General features: G+C 42.4%; 1 protein-coding gene and 2 long non-coding RNA genes across 3 annotated transcripts in view; 2 read left to right on the top strand and 1 right to left on the bottom strand.

Annotated features, from left to right (window-relative positions):
• Positions 1–21,243, top strand: part of LOC109196268 (protein NLRC3-like) — a gene marked incomplete at its 5' end in the record, with an annotated part of 45,803 nt that overhangs the window by 8,383 nt on the left and 16,177 nt on the right. The gene's annotated exons all lie outside the window — the stretch shown is intronic.
• On the bottom strand, positions 10,791–11,456 carry LOC112842781 (uncharacterized). The gene is made up of 2 exons (XR_003214803.1): positions 11,401–11,456; positions 10,791–11,079 (listed from the first exon to the last, which is right to left on the bottom strand). It is a non-coding gene; the product is annotated as an uncharacterized LOC112842781 (long non-coding RNA).
• Positions 11,427–20,241, top strand: LOC112842772 (uncharacterized). Its single transcript, XR_003214792.1, has 2 exons — positions 11,427–11,557; positions 20,201–20,241. It is a non-coding gene; the product is annotated as an uncharacterized LOC112842772 (long non-coding RNA).

The raw sequence follows: 21,243 nt of genomic DNA, 5'->3' as shown, positions 1-21,243 counted from the left end.
CCTTCTACAGTCTCTGCACATGTAACGGAGGGGGAAGGTGTTTCTTTGCACAGATGTTAAAAAGAGAGAAACCCTCCTAAAACGGACAGAGCAGTGGGGCAGCCAAGGGAATGCACACAAATTTAAAAACCATAAAGATAAAATATAATTTATTACAAAATAGATTAAAACAGCCCTGGCCAGGGGAGAACACAATAAACATCAATAAAACACAAGATTAAAAGTCCAGTGGCGATCGCCACAGTACAAAAGTCACTAAAAATTTAAAAATCTAGTGAAGCGGTGCAGGAGGAAAACCCGGCGGCGTCCTCGTCTTCCTCTTCGCATTCTGCGCCCCGGTGCGCTAAAGGAAGAAAGGCAGCGGCAGTCACTACTCTTTTCGGCAGCTATCATTCGTTAAAGGGGATAAGTCAAAAGACTTACCCCAGGTGGGCAGAGCTCTTAACTCTGCCCGCTGCTTCTTTGTAATCGCCAATCGGCACCGGCCCGCCTCGCTGCCTCTAGTTTCCGCAGACGCGAAATCTGGCCTCCAGTTGCTGAAGCAGTCGGACACCTCGCCCTGCGTCCTTGCGTATCGGCGCTGTATCCTCCTGGCTCGCTTCACGCCAAGCTCTCCCAGCCTGTCTGTGTTACTCAGCACTCCCTGTAACTTACCATTCACTCCTTTTCTCTCAGGTGTGTCCAATCAGTAAAATGGGAAAAGGGCGGAGTCTCTCCAGGACAGATTGACGGTGTAACTAAAAAACATGCAATATAAATAAAACACTACGCAAAATATAACCAAAACATGCAATACAAAATAAATAAACACTTCACATTAAAACACAAAGCAAAAACAACATCCGTCCTTCCCTGGATGACACACAGTCTCTGCACAGTCTCTGTCTGACTCTGGCTTCAGACCCTCCTGGATCAAACTCACCTGGAAAGACTTTCAAACATCACTCAATAGATTTGAATACAGAATAGATTTGATATATAGGGGAGACCGGGGATAGTTGTAACGTGGGTCAGTTGTAACACTTCCAATTTCTCCAATCAGGGCTAAGTTTCAAATGATGTGATTCATCCTGTGCATGCCCAATTCAGTTCTGCTATCACATGTGAAAAATCAGCACGTTTTGTCAAACACAGACAATTTAACACGGAAAAAAGTAATTTGTATGCCAAAAAGTAAGTTTTTCTACTTTATTTCAATTTCTAATAGCATTATCTGCTTTGCAGTTAAACTCATCAAACTTAAATTATGTTATTTGTATGTCTATGGGGATATATTCTGTGTAGGTCTTTAGTGCTAATGTTTTAGCCGTTGGCTGTAATGTTAGCTAGTTCATGGCTATAGGAGTCTGGGTCAGTTGTAACAGCAACAGTTAGTTGTAACAATAATGCAGATGTTACAACTTACCACACTATTACTTTAACTTATATTAAACAAGTTGGGGCAATGACATCAGCAGAGAGAGGTTCACTGGTCGCCTTTGTATATGCGGTTAATGCCATTGGCAACACAATTCCTCCACTGTTTGTGTTCCCACACATACATTATGCAGACCACTGTGTCAGAGATGGACCAGTAGGAAGTATTGGTAGTGGAAATAAATCTGGATGGGTGCAAGAAACAGATTTCCTCATCTTTCTCAAGCACTTTGCAAACCACACCAAGGTAAGCCATGATAAAATGTAATGGAATTGCGATGCTGGTGCACAACTACATTTTTTCAGCTTCATTGTTATGTTCAAAGGTTGGTGCAAGAGTTGTAGGTTACAATGCCCACTGAGCCAGTGAGGCCAAACTCAAGGAAGACCAACCAAAATTAATGAAATATTCAGTTGCAGAAAATTCCATCATTTGTCTTTTTTAGGGGGGGGTTGGAATATGTGCAAAAGCTAGATTTCTGCATTCTGTCACACACACATAGCTACATAAATGGCTCTATGTGCATTCATGTGTTGAATAAAAAAGATTACATGTTAATGTTTTGTCAGTACCCTTATTTCATTGTGTTACATTTCCCCCCAGGATATGTTACAACTAACCCAGACTATGGGGTTAATTGTAACATTTCACTCTTTGTGTTTGAGACCATACCATGCAATGTGTAATTGTGCTGCAGAGAAAATAGCTGCACTATTTAATAGCAGAGACATGTAAATACTTTGCATTACAGTTTGAATCCACTACCTTAAAAGAGCTCCAATTTACAGACAGAAATGTCAAAAATGTTACAACTATCCCCGGTCTCCCCTACTGTAGATGTACTGTAGAGTTGCAGTTTGTCACTTGTAAATACAGTCTGTGAGCAGCTATGAGCTGAAAGATCTTTCTAGAAACACGAAATGTTTTCACTCTTCTGTTGCTTTTTCATATATTTCCACAACATTAATATTGATCCCACCTGTCTCACCTGTTTCATGCTTTTATACATAAGAACAGGACACGTGTGATCTGAGCGCTGCTGTGGTTGCTGTGCTGCACGTCTTCATTTAGATAACAGAGACATCTAGTGGTTCAGAGGGAGAACTGCAGGAGGTGGAGCTGTGTTTTAGCATGGAAAACTTTTTATCTTTTAGGCGCAGATACAAATATGACAAGTATCAGTGTGAGATACAAAAGGTCACATCAGTCAGCAGAGGGAACAGTGATCACACAGCAATGTAAGAATAGAAACATAACAGTGAATCTGGACATGTGTACAGATGGGAGCAAACAAACAGGATGTAACACTACATTAAAGCCACAAATGGGAAGAAAACAAACCCAAGGGAAAATATATTTGATCTCAGGAATCCAAATCAGATGCTTTAGAGCAGGGGTCGGCAACCCTGGGCACGCGTGTCACAGCTGGCACGTGAAGGGTTAACTGATGGCACGACCATAGCTGGACTGGCCATCAGGCATACCGATGGTGATTTTTCGTTTTTATGGGCCGATGATGTTTTTTTATGATTAGTTTTTTTTTTGTAACGGCATAAACAATGAAAGGTGGTGGATTGGCCAGATTCTGGTCGATGTGTAAAAATAGGTCAGTCGTTTGGTGGTGGCTATGGCGGAGCTTCCACAGAGGCAGCAGGTGGATGAGGGAAAGGGGAGGCAGGAGGAGGAGAGACCCGAGGCAGCCGCCGGTCCGAGTGTCAGGTGAACTGAACTTCAGGTAAGAAGTTATGACCTGCAGTCTATCTGGGTCAGATATAAAACAAGTTTAGGTGGAGTTTATTTTCCTTGTGCTGACTTTTTACAGTCAGTAACAATAACTCGTACTGCGTACTAGCTAGCATGACGGAGTTTCTATACAGCTGGGTGGGTGCTATGATGTTACTGATAGTGAACTTTACAGTGGCTGCAAAAGTCTTCGGCCCCCTTGAACTTTCCCACATTTTGTCACATTACAGCCACAAACATGAATCAATTTTATTGGAATTCCACGTGAAAGATCAACACAAAGTGGTGAACACGTGAGAAGTGGAACGAAAATCATACATGATTCCAAACATGTTTTACAAATAAATAACTGCAAAGTGGGGTGTGCGTAATTATTCTGTCATGGAAAAACACACTGCCATCAACTTGTGTTTTGTTTTTGTCAAAATCACTGTAATATAATCACTGTACCTTTATATACATGTGACTTATATTAATGTTGCTGCCCTCTTGTGGCTAAAGTGTAATTATGTTATTGTTATTAAGGAAAACATTTGAGAGAAACATGCCAAGTGAGTCAGCACTTTGGCTTTAGCTTAAGAAATCCTCATTTTTATGTAATCAGTTATAGTTGCATGTATTCATTATCATAATTTAACCATTTAAAATTGATGTCTTAAATTTATTTTACGTGAACTAGCAATAATTTTATGGTTGTATTACATACATATATCACTAATTAATTAATTATTTCAGTAATTAATTAAAAAATGTACATAATCAATTAAAGAAATACAATAATAATGAATTATCCATTAATTTCATTTAAAATGTGTCAATAGAAAATTGTACTTAGTAGTCAGTATAATCTTTTAATTATATAAGTTTGCATACTGTAGAATACTGCATGTTGACCTTTTGATGACTTAGGCTGTTGTTCACTACAAGACTTGTTATAAATTTCTTCCCACAGCGATAGTGACAGCTGGACACTCTTATCTTCACTTCGTACCAGACAGAGGAGTCTGTCCTTTGTCACACGCCCACACGCGCACACACACATATACGCATCCACATTGCAACGTATACACATCCACATTCCAATGTAATGAACAAACGCACCCACTGATGTATATAAATGAAGACCAGGGCAGTGGCAGGGCGCGAGTCTCGGAGCCCTCACTCCTGTGCGAGTGCTCTGTGACTGCCCTTACTGTGTGTTTCTCCTCTCTGATTCGAAGCTGAAGAAGTGTTTAAGAATATATCTCTTAACATTTATTTTGGTCCTTCGTAGAGCCGGATCAGAAACATCAGAATTGTTATCTGTGACTCTGTTCCAGGATCTGGCAGGACTGATTCCTGATGCCGCGGGAAGCCAGCACCGAAGTCTGTGCACAGCCCTCTTAGACGAGGACGAAAGCCCCGGGAGGTGAATTCGGGTCCAGGCCGGTGTTTATAGTCTGCTCCACGGCGGAGGGATTCAGTCTGACGATCCGAACCACCAGTGAGACGTCTGAGGGTGAGAAACACTATTTTGGTATATAACTGCCGCAAAGGTTTAAAGTAACAAACAAAATAGAAGAACAAAATAGTTTAGGATTCGCCGAAATGAACCGAATTAGACTTAGGTTTTAGAGGTAGCCGTAATTACTTTGTAACAAATTGTAAAAGCGCACAAATGTCTATGTGTGTATATGTCTGGAAGTAAGTTGATTTTTCAGCACAATACGCTGCTGAACTACTTCCATTTTATTTTTTTTTGCTTAAGGCTCACATACTGATGATAAAGGACAACGATTGAGTTTCATCTCATAAAACTGATACCGCTTCACCTCTAGGGTGAAGTCGAAGGCCGTATCAGCAACCACTCTGAAGTCAAGCGTGCCAGTGACGGCCCAGCAAAATCTTTAAAATTGGGGAATAAACAAGCAAAAATTAACACCTGATGAGGAATGGTTAGAAAAACAACAAAACAGAGCAGGTAAAATAGCTGGGAAGGGAAATGCAATCCCTCAGCTGTTACCCAGCTGAGAGCTGCCCTGAAACAAGAAATTACATTAACAAAAGACCCAAAGAAAAAAATAAAATGTAAGGAAGAGTATTGACTTTTCCAAGCATGGGAAAACGAAACTGAAAAGAGAACTGAAAACAAAAAAAAGAAAGGAGAAAAGAAAAAACAATTAGCAGCAGCTTTAATAACCCCTGATGATGAAAATACAAAGCAGGCACGTGTTGAACAAAGACCTCCACTGACAGACCCACATAACTCTCTTTTAAACCCCTCCATTAAACCTTCCACACTAGCTGTTTGCTGCAGACACGGACTACTACAATTTAAGGTCCTGCATAGGCTCCATCTGTCCAAACTGAAGGTCTCAAGGATGTTTCCAGGGGCGGACTCAAGCTGTGATCGGTGTGGCCAGAATTCTGCCTCACATATGTTTTGCACATGCCCCAACATCGCCACCTACTGGTCCAAAATATTTAAAACATTGTGTGTTATTTAAAAAAAAAAAAGCTTTCCCCGGACCCAGTAATGGCACATTTTGGTGTAGCTACAGTTAAAGATTTAAATAACAAACAAATTCCTGCTTTGGGTTTTATAGCATTGCTCGCTAGACGCCTTATACTTCTAAACTGGAAAAATAAAGCTTCCCCAACTCACTCTGCTTTGTTAAGAGACACAATGTATCATTTACAGTTGGAGAAGATTAAGTTTTCATTGAGGGATAATGTAGAACGGTTTTACCTAATTTGGCAACCCTTTATAGATTACTTTAATAAGTAAACTGAGAGAGATGGCCTCCTCCCATATTTCCTACATCTGCTGTAAGTTTGTATATATATTGAGCTGTGCAGGTGTTTTGTTTTGTGATTATTTATGTAATGATAATTATTTTCTTATGTCTGTTTGATGTTAATACGAAAACTAAAAAAAAAAAAAAAGAATTCAGCCAGTGTTACGGCCTGAGGCCGTAAAAAGTCTGTGTGAGCTACTGTGTTTCTGGGTCTCTTTACTGTTTCTTAAGAATCTCTGCAGGTCCTTCCCATAATGAAGAGCAGTGAGTTGCTGATTGAACCATGGAGCACGTGACTGCGTTAAAAAAGCTGCTCTGACAGCTGCTGGGAGAGAGAGAGAAGCGAGTGAGCAGTTTTGAAAGCAGACGCTGACCTGGCCCTGGTTTCCAACTTTTTGCGTTACTTTGTGTATGTGTGAGCGTGCTCTGTGAGAGCCGCCACTGGTGTGTATAAACTCAGTGCTTATGTGTGCATAGGCTGAATCTGAAGGGGTGAGCCGCCTTTTCTTTTGAACTGTTTTTCTCCTGTTTCTGGGCTAGGAAGCGAGGGATAGTTGTTGTCATTTGTTTGTTTTTCTTTCTTTCTTAGGGTTTAGTTTTCTCTGGCGGGTACTTGCTTCTCATTTTTTGTGCGTCTCTACACGCCTAGACAAGGGGCGTAACAGCCAGACAGTCTTGTGGCCTTTACGGCCCACTTGGACATGGGAACACATTAAAGTAGACAGATGACTAACTGAGACTAAGAGGAGGAAATTTACAACAGATATTTGTCAAGAATTTTATAATGAACACTGTTGGCTTTAGAATGGGTGGATGACAGCAGAAGTTCAAAAGTAAAAATATGTAGTGATTCATTGTCAGCATTGAAAGCATTGAAAAAGGAAACAAGTGCATTTTGTATGACGTCTGATAGGTTTGTAGCATAAACCATAAAACAATTTGTTCTTCTGTTCTAACTGTGTGATAAATGTCAGAACGTCAGGGCTCTGCTTTAGTCACTACTTGATGATCATTGGCTCATTGTTGAATCACGTGGCCCAGTCTGACCTCTGACCCTTTGCTGCAGGTCTTCTGTGTTATCTCCACTTTCATGTCTGATCTTCTGCTGTATCGTCCAAAATAAACATCTGAATCATTTCCAACACTTCAGCAGATCTTTAGTTTGGGCAGTACAGTACAAAATAACACATATTGTACTATACTGCCCACTTCCTGATCTTATTGGATCTGTGTGTGAGGTTGGTGAAGGAAACACATGTTTACTGAGTGAATCACTGCCATTAGGAACTAGTTTTTCATATCACAGCTTAGAAATCACACAGGACCATTTCTGCAAGTCAAAAGTCGTAATTGGAGGAAAATAATTGTATAGTTTGTGCGACTGTTGTTTGTAAATGAAGGATTGTCCCAACTACATGTGCTGCTGACCTTTGACCTTTTCTTTAGGTGCACAGAGGAGTCTGTGGAAACATCCAGAACTGAGGCAGTGCTACAGATGTCTTCAAATAAAGTGGTGTATTATCCATGGGTGCGTTCCTGTTCAGACCTGCTGGCTGTCAATGGGCTTCATTCCATTTCAGACTGCTGGTGGTCGCTGTGATCTAAACTCAACATGGCTCCTGTGTTAGAAGAGCCTCTGATTTTAAAATTTGCACATTGAATAGTTTCTTTCCAACACTATGGAGCTACCAGCCCAGTATATGTAGCCCACAGTAGATGGAGTTATCAAGCTGGACTGACAAACATCAGGACTCATGTGATCCCTACATGTGGACCTTTCACACATGGATCCAAGTGCAGATTCAACTCTGCATTACATTTGACTTCAGCTGTTACACACTTTCATTTTCTAGCTGTGTCACTTCCTGCTTTTTGGATCAGATAGTTTATCCATGTCCACAAATGTTTGGCTGCATATTTTTATCATCTGTATTTTCCAGTCTTCATACAGCCGATATTTCATGTGGACTCCAATCTGCCACCTGCCATCACGTTTTCAGGGTTAACTCAGTGTTGGAAATGTAGGACAAACAGCAGCTCATGTTCTCTAAATGTTTGCAGTCATTTTAAATGAAGCTGATACTACATGAGACATTTTGCACATTTATTGTCTTTGAACAGAGAATAATAAAGCCATCAAACATATACAGGCTGTGCAAATACAAACTTCTGTGGTGCATTTGATGACCTGCAGAGGAGAACAAGTCGGGCTTTTCAGCCCTAACACAACCTCTTTGTTCTCAATGCTACAAAACCTTAAAAGGCTGATATGCAAGTTTGCATGAATCACCAACACAGTTGTTTTTGTTTCTAGTACAGTTATAAATAAGGTGATCAAATATCTGCTGACTGATTAGATCCAGTATCTATTACAGATGAACTGGATATCACAGCATGTTGTTAATCCGTCATATCAAACTAAACAGTGTTGCTGGTGTAAATATCCTCCAATAAAGTCAGATGAGGGCTGCTGTTGCCAGGTAACGATGATGTCACACTGGATCTTCTGATCTTTAGCATCGTAGCGCTCGGAGTCTGATGTTGCTCATGTGTTGTCGTCAGTGTTGGGACTAACGCGTTATTAAGTAACGCGTTACAGTAACTACGTTATTATTGTGGTAACGAGCACGGTAACTAGTTATTATGCCAAAACCAGGAACGCGTTACCTGTTACTGGGATTTAGATAGGCTCGTTACTCGTTACTTCGTGTGGTGGATATCGCGGAGCATTAGCAAGTGGTGGAGGCCAGCAGGTGGATGAAGGAAAAGGGAGGCAAGAGGAGAGACCCGAAGCGGCCGCCGGTCCGCGTGTCAGGTGAACTGAACTTCAGGTAAGAAGTTATGACCTGCAGTCTATCTGGGTCAGATATAAACCAAGTTTAGGTGGAGTTTATTTTCGGTATGCTGACATTTTCGTACTGCGTGCTAGCTAGCATGACGGAGTTTCTATACAGCTGGGTGGGTGCTATGTTACTGATGCTGAACTTTATTTTGTTCATATGGTTAATTATTAGAGTTGCCAACCGTCCCGTAAAAAACAGAATCGTCTGGTATTCAGAGAAAATATTACGCGTTTCGTACTGAGGTGAAAAGGAACACAGTTTGTCCCGGACTTCAGCTACAATGAAAAAGACACAAAGCTGAAGCTGCACAGCTGCCTCTTCTTCTCTCATTCTCTCCTGTTTCTACTTCAATCATGAAACTGATCAATGATCAGCTGATCGGCTTTTCTCTCTTGTTTATTTATCGCCCACTTTACGCCAGAAAGAGGAAACCAGCGGATGTCGCGTTAAACAACAGCAGCACGTTTAAGCTTGATCAGCTGTTGTTAGAATTTATTTAATATTAATTTCTAGTATCAGCTGATGTTTGCTGGAGCCACAGCTGTAAAGCTGCTGGTCATGATATCGGTTTGGTTATCTGGTGAGAGGGAAACATGCAGATGAAACCAGGAGATGTCCTTACTGAATCATCAGAGCTGAACAGGTGATGGAGAAACAGGTTTACCTTTTAGGTGACATGAATGAGTTGAAGGGAAGTTATGAACTGTTTCTGAGAGACAAATAACACCAGGATCCTTTTCTAAGTAGCTGACAGCTGGTAACTGTGCAGGGGCGGGTCTAGCAAATTTTTGCCAGGGGTCCATGTAGGGCATTAACAGGGAAAGGGGGGGGACAAGGAAACACTTTTCTTTATTATTCTCATTTAAAATGTCTCGCTTTTAAAAAAAATAATTATCTGAGTCTTACAACAAACAATTGATAGATTGATACATATATACCATCAGAACAGTGTACATCACTGTCACAACAGTGTTTATTTTCATTCAAAGGCTTTATGATTTTTCCTATAATGGTGGGCCGGTCTCTAGTCAAAATGCCCGGGACGATTTTTTTGTCCCAGTCCAGCTCTGTATGCAGCTCATCTGCAGTCTGGTGTTACCTACATCTTCCTATTCAGAAGGCAGAATTTCCAAGTTCTGAGTACAATCAAAAGCACCACGACTGCAGTTTTTGTGTTGGATGTAAAAAGCAGGCTAGAATCATGGCGGCGGTCAACGACGGTCCAGGCGTGGGATTTCTCTCGTGGAAATGTGCACATTATTTTTTCCTTTCTATTGGTAGGTGGCACAGTGCACTTGTGGCAAGTAAGCAAGCTAGAAGACTGGTACTCTTGCTGGGTATCCAGTTACGGAAGCAACACATTAACAAGAGAATTCTGAGTAAAACCAAAGTTACTTTCCCTAGTAACTAGTTACTTTGAAAGTAACGAGTAACTTGAAGTAACTGAGTTACTTTTTTAGTGAAGTAACTAGTAATGTAACTAAGTTACTAATTTAAAGTAACTTACCCAACACTGGTTGTCATACACCAACATGACGTTCTACTAGTCACGGCCTCACCTTAACCCACTGATGCTGATCACACAGACCCACTAATAGAACTGTTTTATCAGGTTTATGCAGCGTCACCACTAATGTCACATTTAATCAGACCACATTTACACTACAAGCCCACTACAACCATTATCAACATTTAAATTACATTATACATCTGCACTGATTTAAAGTATTTTAACCTGATTCATTTCTCCACCTTAACAGTTCATTCTTCAAATGAAGCAAGATATTTGACCCTCAAACAAATGTACCAACAAATGTTTTATATTTATTTTCCAACTTTACAAGTGAAATCAAACAAGTGTATTTAACAATGAAAACCAGAGTGGAAGCTGCTCATATAGAGTCCAACCCAGGCTAAAAGTAAGCTGAGTAGACCAGCATCATCAAAGTGTCGGCTCTCTGAACACGGTGCAAGATCGCCATCTGCAGGACAAAACTAGTTTTTCTCGCCCTCCTCGTCAACGGCAAGATGACGTCATCGTACAACAAAACATGCAGATCAGGTGACATGACTGTCTAAGAGGCGGAGTTAAACTGTGGCAGGTAAGCATGTGGAGGAGGAGCAACATCATTGCATTATACAGTTTCCTCTCTAACTGGATGATGCTGTGAACAAGAACAGCTGTGGAACCATTGGCCGTTTCCCATAGTGTAGCTGAGTCAAAACAGCCCAAGTGCTGAGAGGGAAAACATGATGATTTATGTAAAGTCATAACTGGCTGCAGCAGCTGACCTTTGACCTGTGAGCTGCAGCTTAAGCTTCTTTTATGGTTCAGTGTTTAATGTTTAAACTGTTTATGGCTGCACACACGCCCACAGTCAGGTTGTATACATGTTGAAATGTTATATACAGTGTGGCAGCTGACCTTTGACCTTTAACCTGCGAGCTTCAGACTCATTGCTGGTGTGAGGTGTTTAATACTATTGAAGCTTGCAGACACACCCACATCATCTGATTTGTTCTCAGGGTTGTTCAGTGTGTTGCAGTTGGAGCAGAAACCTGCTGCAGGTTAATTATTGATCAAACAATATCACACAAGGTGCAGCAGCTGACCTTTGACCTGTGAGCTTCAGACTCTTTGCTGGTGTGAAGTGTTTAATGTGACTTCAGCCTGCAGACACAGAGGACTGATGAAGCAGAAGATTGTCTCTGTTTCTACACAGACCTGGTCCAGACAGCAGAGCTGCAGAGTGAAGACGTTCGTGGGAAGAAGCTGAGTAAGTGCAACGTCCTCTTTGAATCCTGGATCAGGAAGTGAAGCCGGTGAATATTCGCTGTTTAAATAAGGTTTCTGTCTTTGACTCAGGCTGCTGTCACTTTGTTTCAGAGAGAAAAAGAGATTTCAGATTAACTGTATTATATGCTGAGTAACTAAATGCTGCTAGTCTGTGGTGTCACTCCCAGCAGCATCACGTCATTTCTTTACTCTGACCTTTAACATCAGCTCACTTAGCTAGCAGAGCAGCTAGCAGTTAGAGTATGAACTCTGTGTCAGCAGTCAGCTTGGTCCTGGTGGTCGCCTGGTTTCATGTTTGCTGATGATCCAGATGTGTCCACATAATTATTTATTTCTGTAAATGTAAAGACTTTACAGATAAACAACAGCAGCCCTCTGGCTGGACTCTAACCTGTGAGTTTCCTGTGATTGAAACCACAAGCTGACATTTTCCTTCTGAAGCAGCTGAATGGATGTTTGAGTTTACCTGCATACATGGTGCAAATAAACCCGCTTTGGATGGTTTGGAGGCGGAGCCCAAAGCAGGACAGGATTCTAATGTGATTGGTCACTTTGATGAGGCGGCTGTAACTCAGGTGGTCGAGCAGGTCACCTGCTAACCAGAAGGTTGGTGGTTTAATGCCAGTCTGCATGATGTCCTTGGGCAAGATACTAACCCCATGTTGCTCTCCGATGCATCCATTAGAGTGTGAATGTTAGACAGGAAGCACTTAGAAACATGGAAAGCGTGCTTGTGTGAATGTACAAGTTGTGTAAAGCTTGTGTTTGAAAAATAAAGTTTCGGTCTTATTATTTATTTTATAATAAAGTTATTTCCTGTGCAGCAGTGTTGCATTAGTAAGGGCCTTCTGAACTAAAGCTGTACCAAATAAAATGTGTGGATCATAATGAATAAGACTGTCATGCTACTGATGGCTGAAAGAAAAGGAAGAGGAGAGGAGGAAGGAGGCATGTTAGGAGTAGGGATGGGTATCGTTTAGGTTTTATACGACACCAGTGCCAAACCGGTACTTTTGAAACGGTGCCGGTGCTTAATCGGTGCTCGAATCAGTGCTTAAAGAATGGAGAACACAAACTTTGTCCAAAAACCTCTCATGTTTTTATTTTTACCAGTCTTTTTTTTTCTGCAAAATGATAACCAAGTCAGCCTTTTCTGTTGAAACAATATACATCCGTTGGTTGGAACCGGTGCTTAAAGAATGGAAAACACAAACTCCAAAAAGCTCTCATGTTTAGTTGTTTTTTTTGTAAAAAGATAACAATGTTAGCCTTTTCTGCAGCTATAGTGCACATATGGTATCACTCTATCAAACAAGAAGACAGCCGCATGTAACTACGACGTGTTTGCTAGTTCACCTTACATTAATGTAATAACGTGGTTAGCCTACTCAACGTAAATTACACACGAACAACATTAAGCTACTCATGCAGAGAAGAACGGCTGCTGCTGCCATCATCATCATCCTCATCATTTCTGCTACACTGGCAGGGCTAGGGGCCAGGACTCTCCTCTTCGGGTTCTTGGGGGATGTTGCTAACTCCGGTTTCGATAACAAATCAAATCAAATCAAATCAAATCACCTTTATTGTCACGTCACATGTGCAGGTACACTGGTACAGTACATGCGAGTGAAATTCTTGTGTGCGAGCTTCACAAGCAACAGAGTTGTGCAAAATACAATAACGTGCAACAAGCAAAATATAAAAATGGTTAATCTAAAAAGTAATAAATATATGTACCATATATAAAGGTATATACATTACTGAATGTGTGTACTAAATATGTTTTTCTACGTGTGTGTGTGTGTGTGTGTGTGAGTGTGTATATACATGTTTTACAAATGAAATAGAGTAAACAATAAAATAAGATATATAAAATATAAAATATACAGAGGTTGGTATGTGCAAAACAGTGGCATTAATGTACAGTTTGGAGTGCATAATGTTGAAGTTCCAGTAGTGAAGGTGAGGTGTCTATGAAGTGTTCAGCAGTCTGATGACCTGGTGGAAAAAGCTGTCTCTCAGTCTGCTGGTACGGGACCGGATGCTGCAGAACCTCCTTCCTGATGGAAGTAATCTGAAGAGTTTATGGCTGGGGTGACTGGAGTCCTTGATGATCCTCCCCGCTTTCCTCAGGCACCGCTTCCTGTAGATGTCTTGGAGGGAGGGAAGCTCACCTCCAATTATCCGTTCAGCACACCGCACTACTCTCTGGAGAGCTTTGCGGTTGTAAGCGGTGCTGTTGCCATACCAGGTGGTGATGCATCCAGTGAGGATGCTCTCAATGGCACAGCGATAGAAGGTCCTGAGGATGCGGGGGCTCATGCCGAATCTTTTCAGTCTCCTGAGAAAGAAGAGGCGCTGCTGCGCCTTCTTCACTGTCTTGTTTATGTGTACTGACCACGTAAGATCCTCAGCCAGATGTACACCAAGGAAGCGGAAGCTGCTCACTCTCTCCACAGCGGCGCCGTTGATGGTGATGGGGGTGTGTACTCCTCTGCACCTCCGGAAGTCCACTATCAACTCCTTTGTCTTTGCGACGTTGAGGGTGAGATGGTTGTCTTGACACCAGTGGGTCAGGGCGCTGATCTCCTCCCTGTAGGCCGTCTCATCACCGTTGGTGATAAGACCCACCACTGTAGTGTCGTCCGCAAACTTCACAATGATGTTGGAGTTGTTAGTGGCCGTGCAGTCGTAGGTGTAGAGTGAGTACAGGAGAGGGCTCAGTACACACCCCTGTGGAGCACCAGTGTTCAGTGTGATGGGGGATGAGGTGGTGCTGCCCAGTCTGACCACTTGGCGTCTGTCAGACAGGAAGTTAAGGATCCAGCTGCAGAGGGAGCTGCTCAGTCCTAGATCCTGCAGTTTCCTGTCCAGCTTCGAGGGAACGATGGTGTTGAATGCTGAGCTGTAATCTACAAACAGCATTCTCACATACGTGTCTCTCTTCTCCAGGTGTGACAGGGCAGCATGGAGTGTCAGGGCTATGGCATCATCAGTGGACCTGTTGTGGCGGTATGCGAACTGTAGAGGGTCCAGTGAGTCGGGTAGTGCGGAGCAGATGAAGTCCCTGACCAGCTTCTCGAAGCATTTGCTCACGATGGGGGTCAGGGCTACAGTTCGCCAGTCGTTCAATGAGGAGATGGTGGAGGATTTGGGTACAGGGACGATGGTGGCCATTTTGAAGCAGGCTGGGACTACAGACAGAGAGAGGGAAAGGTTGAAGATGTGTGTAAACACTCCAGCCAGCTGAGCCGCGCATGACTTGAGGACGCGGCCGGGAATCCCGTCCGGACCAGTAGCTTTGCGTGGGTTCACTCTCCTGAAGTACTTCCGCACATCCTCCTCAGACACAGTGTGCGCACTGACGTCATCCGCGGTGCGCACACTGTCCGGTCTCATGGTGTTCGCTGTGTCGAATCTAGCGTAGAATACAGCACCACACCCGCAGTAGATGTGCTCGGTGTGAGGTCTTGCAGGAAGCTATCAAATACGGTGCATTTCTCGGCTTTTAAAAAACCACTATGTGTTGCCAGGTGTTTCATGGTAAATGGACTGATTCGCTATATATATCTATATGTATATATAGATATATATGATGCATCGGAGAGCAAGTTGGGGTTAATATCTTGCCCAAGGATACTTGACACGCAGACTGGAGGAGCCTGGGATCGAACCAGGCTCCTCGGGCAGCGAACCATCAACCTTCCAATCAGTAGGTGACCAGCTCTACTTCCTGAGCTACAGCCACCCTGTTTCATCAGATTCGAGGTGTTACCTCCTTTGCACAGTATCACCTTAAAGCACTTGTTGCAGGCTGCTGAGTTTGCATCTTTTGCTGTGAAGTACAGCCAGACATTGACCGCTTCACCTTGGGCATTTTTAATCTGTAGCTCTGCTCTAAAAGAACGTACGTACCGGGGCCCGCCTACTATCCTTGGAAAGGTTAAATTGATTGGCTAGAATCCAAAGTGTATGACATCTCAGGAAAAAAAAGCACCGAAATGTGCGCTGCTTTTCGGTCTGGTTACTACTGTTTATGTCAGATCTGGTGCTATAATGGCATCGAATACCAGTACCCATCCCTAGTTAGGAGGCAATGGTAGAGAAGGAAAGACAGGAGAGTGGAGGTGATGCATCTAAATGCATCTGAACAAAGCAGAAGTGCACACCAAACTCAATGGACAGTCAAATGTAGAATCACAGAACAGAACTGCAGGCTGAGTTTGGATGTTTGACTTTGTCTTTAGACCTCTCTGTGGCTCACACACACAGTGATGTCAGACACATTCACACTCACTGTTTCATCTCCTTTGTGAACAAATTCATTACTTTCTTCCTTCAATGATCTACATACTACGTGCTGCCCAGTGAATACTTTGCAATGTATTCCATCCCCTTTCAAGGCAGACGTACTCAGTTTATTCCCCATTACAAGACAACAATCAGCCACACTCACACAGACCACGTCTGGCCTGCACTCGCTCACACGTGCGTTCACACACCAATGAGAGCTCTATCCTCCTTACATATTGGTGGATAAACCAAACACTCAACACCCTCAGCAGCGGAGGAAAAACCTCCTTTCGGTGGAGAAACCATCCTTAACCCTCCTTGAAAACTGGCGAAGAAACCAGACGTCCTTAGAAAAATTAAAAAAAAACTGGTGGAGAAACCAGGTAGCTTGCGTCTGCATGCACAGCTAGCGCGCTCCCATACCTGCGTTTAACCACACGCTCACGTAGCCGCTCTATTGTTTTAGGTCCACGTGCACCTGCCCAACCAGCGCTCCCCCGGACTCGCGTCTACACGCGCAGTCACGGTGACGCATAAGGCCTTCTGTATTTACAGTCTGTGTTGCTTTTCATTCACGGGAAGAGTCTCTGGATCCCGTCAATTGCCATCCAACCCAAGGGGAGTTCAGACGCTAACTCACCGGCCTGGCGACAAAATTAAGCACCATCTTTCATCAGGTGTCCCAGACCTCCTGGCTGCTAGCAGACTTCAGTGTCTCCTCTCCTTCTCCTCGGTGGACGCGATGCGTTGGGCTCCAGCTCGGAAGGACCAAATAAATGTCGGGTCTGCACTTCCACAGGCCTCCTGGTTTAGAAACTTATTCTCGTTAACGACAAGCAAGCAAACAAGACGAACATCTTCAACCGGTTTTTACTTGTAGCAAGGGAGGCTGGTTGGAACCAGGCTCTTGGAGCTAAACGCTCCTCACCTGTCAGGTGTTGTGTGGAGGCGAGGAAGAAAGAACCCAAACGCAGGACTCACAGGTAGGTGAGGACTGGTGAAGGTTTATTATAAGGAGTGGATGAACAGGGGGTGGACGGACACTGACTGGCTGGACAACTGAATGGCTGAATGAACTGAGAAAACACACGGGAAGCACAACATCACACGAACATCAATGACACGACAAAGAACTGGTGAAACCAAGGAGCTTAAATACACAGGTTGAATGATGACAATGATTGGAAACAGGTGAGTACAGGGCTGAACATAATCTGACTAATGACACAAGCTGACACAGGAAAAACAGGAAGTGAGAACATTAATGTGGCAAACTAAACTGAACATGAACAGAACTGAATCACTGGGTCAGCGACCCAGGAAACCTGACATCATCTGTCTGCTAGCCAGCATCAAATAAACAGCCTTCCTTGGTGCCTTTTATTGAAAACAGTTACAGTACACACAAGCACCTCCCATTGTAAAACCCCCCTATGGTTACGAAAGATAAGGCACTGTGTGTGTGTGTGTGTGTGTGTGTGTGTGTGTGTGTGTGTATTTGTGTTTGGAGGTGCGTTTGTGTGACCTCCTGCTCACCAAAAGGGTCATAAAAGCAGGAAGCTTATTAACCAAGAAAACAGAACCTTCAGATAGGATGTCCCTATAATAAAACACTACAGCCTCCCCACCAACAGGCTGGTTGCAGAGGTGGTCAGAGACAAAGGAATGTCTTTGATCAGCTGCTTGAACTAAGACTTACAAATTTAAGTAACACAATGACAACATTTAACAATTTGACTCCAACAGCTGCCAGCTGAGATTTAAATGTAATTTAAATGAAGGATTGAAGGTTATTGGGTTTTTTGAACGTAGAGATCACATCAACGTATATGAATTGTATGATATGTCTCTTCTATTTTTCTATGATCATATTTTGATGTTGATTGTGATTGGTTTTATTTGTTTCTTCAGTGGTTGTAGTGTTTTAATATTTAGTCATTTTTTCCATTTTTGTAATTGTGTATAAAGTTTCATTTGAATGAAAGTTACTCTCAAATGCTTTCAGTGTTGCTGTGTTGAGAGTTTGCATGTTTAAAGTTTGTATGGAAGACACAGAAAGACGTTTGGCTAAAGAAATCTGTGCTAGAGGGACAGATGTTGAATTCTTTACAGAATTTTCTAGAAATCTTTTTCTTTCTAAACAGAATTCAGAATATTGATCTTTGACATGGAAGCTGTTTCTACAGGATCCTGATGGACACTCAAAGCTTTCATAAAATGTTCTCATTAGTTGTTTGCAGCAGAATATCAACCGATGTGAACCAAACAACAAAAGTGCACAAGTGTGTGAGACTACAAATGATAGAATCAGAACTGCTGATTTCATTACTCTTAACTTTTAAAGGCAGGTTTTGTATCTGAGAGCAGGGACACTTGCTGTGTTCAGTGTGACTCGTCTCTGCAGAAGGTCAGGGCTCTGATAGTTACAGTTAGTGGGTGACTTACTGGGCAGGTGGATCCTGAGTGTCTTGTGGAGTCAGGGTTCATTATGGTCCTGGTTGCCACTGGAAACAAAGAAGCAAAAGGAGGGTGTGGTGTTCAGGAAGTACAGACTGTAGCTCAGCAGGTAGAATTACTAACTAGAAGGTTGGAGGTTTGATCCCTGGCTGCTCCAGTCTGCTCGCCACGGTATCCTTGGGCAAGATATGGAACCCCGACTTCCTCTCTGATGCATCCATCATAGAGTCATTGTTAGAAAAAGAAGTGCTTGTGTGAATGAAGCACGCTGTATAAAATGCTTTGACTGCTCATATAGAAAAGCAGCTTATAAGAACTGGTTCATTTTCCAGATAATTCCACTATTAAGACAACAGACATGTGGGAGGCTTTCTCCTGAGAGTCACACTGAAAGTCTTGCTGCTCCTCCACAAAATGACACAGCTCAGCTAAACACAACTCAAACTAATCTACACTATTTTTCTTTATTACGCAGCATTTTTATAACTATTTCCAGATGTTTCTAAAGATGAAAACAGAATTAAACTCCAGTCTGATCCGTTTCTGAGGTTCCTGACTCTGAACGTCCCTCAAACGCCTCTCTGATCGTTTCCTTGCGTCGCTTCTCCTGCCTCCATCAGTCTGTGGATGTATGCTCAAATTGTGGTCATAAATATTTTGTACTTGTAAATCGGGATTTACAAGTACATTTACATTTATTTGTATGTGTAAAAAGAATTTGTGTGTGGACTTAGCCAAGAAATACGTGTGAAACTCTGCACTCAGGTTTCAAGTTACAAGTACGACCCTATTTTTCTTCCTTTCATCTGATTGGCCAATGTCATGTCAATCACAAATTTAACAATCCAATCAGAGAACAGATGGGTTTGGCTATTGGAGGGGTGCTTTAAGCTTCAGGTCCTTGAATGGTATTACAGTTTTTAATCCTGATTTACAAGTGCAAAATATTTATGACCACAATTTGAGCCCATAGGCGGATGTTTATTCACTGCTGACAGTGAGACAGGGCTGTCCTAAGAGTTGCTTTTCGGAAGTCGCTGCCAACATTTCATCTATAAAATGCATTTTTCTGCTCATTCGCTATAGTCTGCTGTCGTATTTGTATGCAGGTTATTTTCCTTTTTCATTTTTCAGTTTAACTGGTGATATTCATTCGTGTATTGTAGGTGAATGCGCTGATGTTAGTTCATAAAGTTAGTTAGTAAACTGGCCGTTTTTGCTCTCTAAGTCCTGTTTCATGTTCAAACCATCAGACAGAAATTCTGCGTTTGTTTTTATGTTCTTCAGCCTGTTGTTCTTGAGGTAATCTGGTCAGAATGAATGCAGGTGTGTCAGTTTAGGACTAACATCCAAGTTCACACAATATAAAGTGTATTCTGTAGTAACATCCTATGGTGTTGCAGCAACAGTCCCACATGAAAACGTCAACAGTCAAACTTAAAATCTCTTTTTGTCAACAATAAAATGACAGCAGACCAATTTGAACAAAGTTGGTAAAATGCTTCAGAAACTAGTAAAATATTAAAAAGTGTTTTGATGCTCAATCATCCAGGTAAGGGTTAGGCAATGCTGTGATTGCAGACATTCCCCAACTCTCTGTGAATGGGACTCATGGCCACTGATCAGTGGTTGTTGATCAATGGTCATGACCTCCCAGCCATTGTGCAAATTTCCTGTTTATAAGGTTGGAAACCTGCAGTCAGCTGAGACTGAAGGAGTCACCTGGATGAGTGACGAAACGTTTCTCCCACTGAAAACATGCAGATGTACAGAATCAACTTTTGGGGATTAAAACGTGTCTGAATTAATCAGTGGGTGCTGAGTGGGTCAGTCAGTGTGTCTGCTGGGCTGATTTGTGTTTCCTCTGCAGGTGAAGGTAGAAAGTGTGTGTGAGCTGATGTGAATTGAGCAGCATGGATGAGTGTGAGGACAGAGAGGAGGGAGTCCCTCCCTCTAAAAGCACTCTGTGTGGGGAACATGAGAGCCAGACCAAAGCTCAGAGGTGAGATGACCATCTCTAACTGTCCGTGACTCTTCTCCATGTCACAGCTCAGCACTCACATCACTGCTCCATCATTATTCACACTCATACCTCTGTGTGTGTTGTTTTAAAGCCCAGAGCTGTGGGGCGTACCAGGCTCAGCTGGACATAACCCTAAAACTAATCCAGAATCTGGACCTGAACCCAGCTGTGTTTCCTTAAAGAGCAACGAGTCGAAGGATGTTGCTGTAAACTTTAACAAAAGACTGTTATGTGACAAAGAGTAAGTACATTATTTTTATGAGTTTCAGATTGTTCATCATGTCTTTAATTTAATATTTCCAGTTTTTCCTTCCTATCTCATGAAGCTGTTACATTTATTGTTTTTCTTTTAGGATCAATAAGAGGCCAGAATCTCCTGGACCTGAACCCAGCTGTGTTTCCTTAAAGAGCAACGTGTCGAAGGAAGTTGTTGTAAACTTTAAAGGCTGTTCTTCTGCTGCTGAGAGGTAATGTGTGTCTAGATGTTGTTGCTGACTCTGTATTTTTGAATAAATCCTCATGTTTAATATCAGCTCAGCTCTTTTTCACACACATTTCTATGTTGGTGTGTGAAGCGGTGTGTGTTGGAGTGTTTCCACAAACACAGCAGTCAGAGTGGAAAGAGTGGATGTTGTAGGAGGTGTTTGTGTAGTGAAGAGGCTGAGTGTCTGTAGGACTCCAGCTGCTCCAGCAGGTGTCTCCTTTGTGCTTTGCGTCAAACACAGTGTAGGGAGGAGCTTCCACTCGGGTGTTTCAGGTGTTGCTGGATGGAGGAGGACAAATAGTTTTTCCCTTCAGTGACACTTCAGCAGCTCAATGTTCTGGGGAGATGTTTGTCTTTATGAAGGTTTATGGATTATTGTTCTTACTTTGGTTAAACTGAGCAATAC

Source organism: Oreochromis niloticus, linkage group LG3 (genome assembly GCF_001858045.2).
Source record: "Oreochromis niloticus isolate F11D_XX linkage group LG3, O_niloticus_UMD_NMBU, whole genome shotgun sequence".
Classification (NCBI taxonomy): domain Eukaryota; kingdom Metazoa; phylum Chordata; class Actinopteri; order Cichliformes; family Cichlidae; genus Oreochromis; species Oreochromis niloticus.
This window is presented reverse-complemented; position numbering and strand designations above follow the sequence as displayed.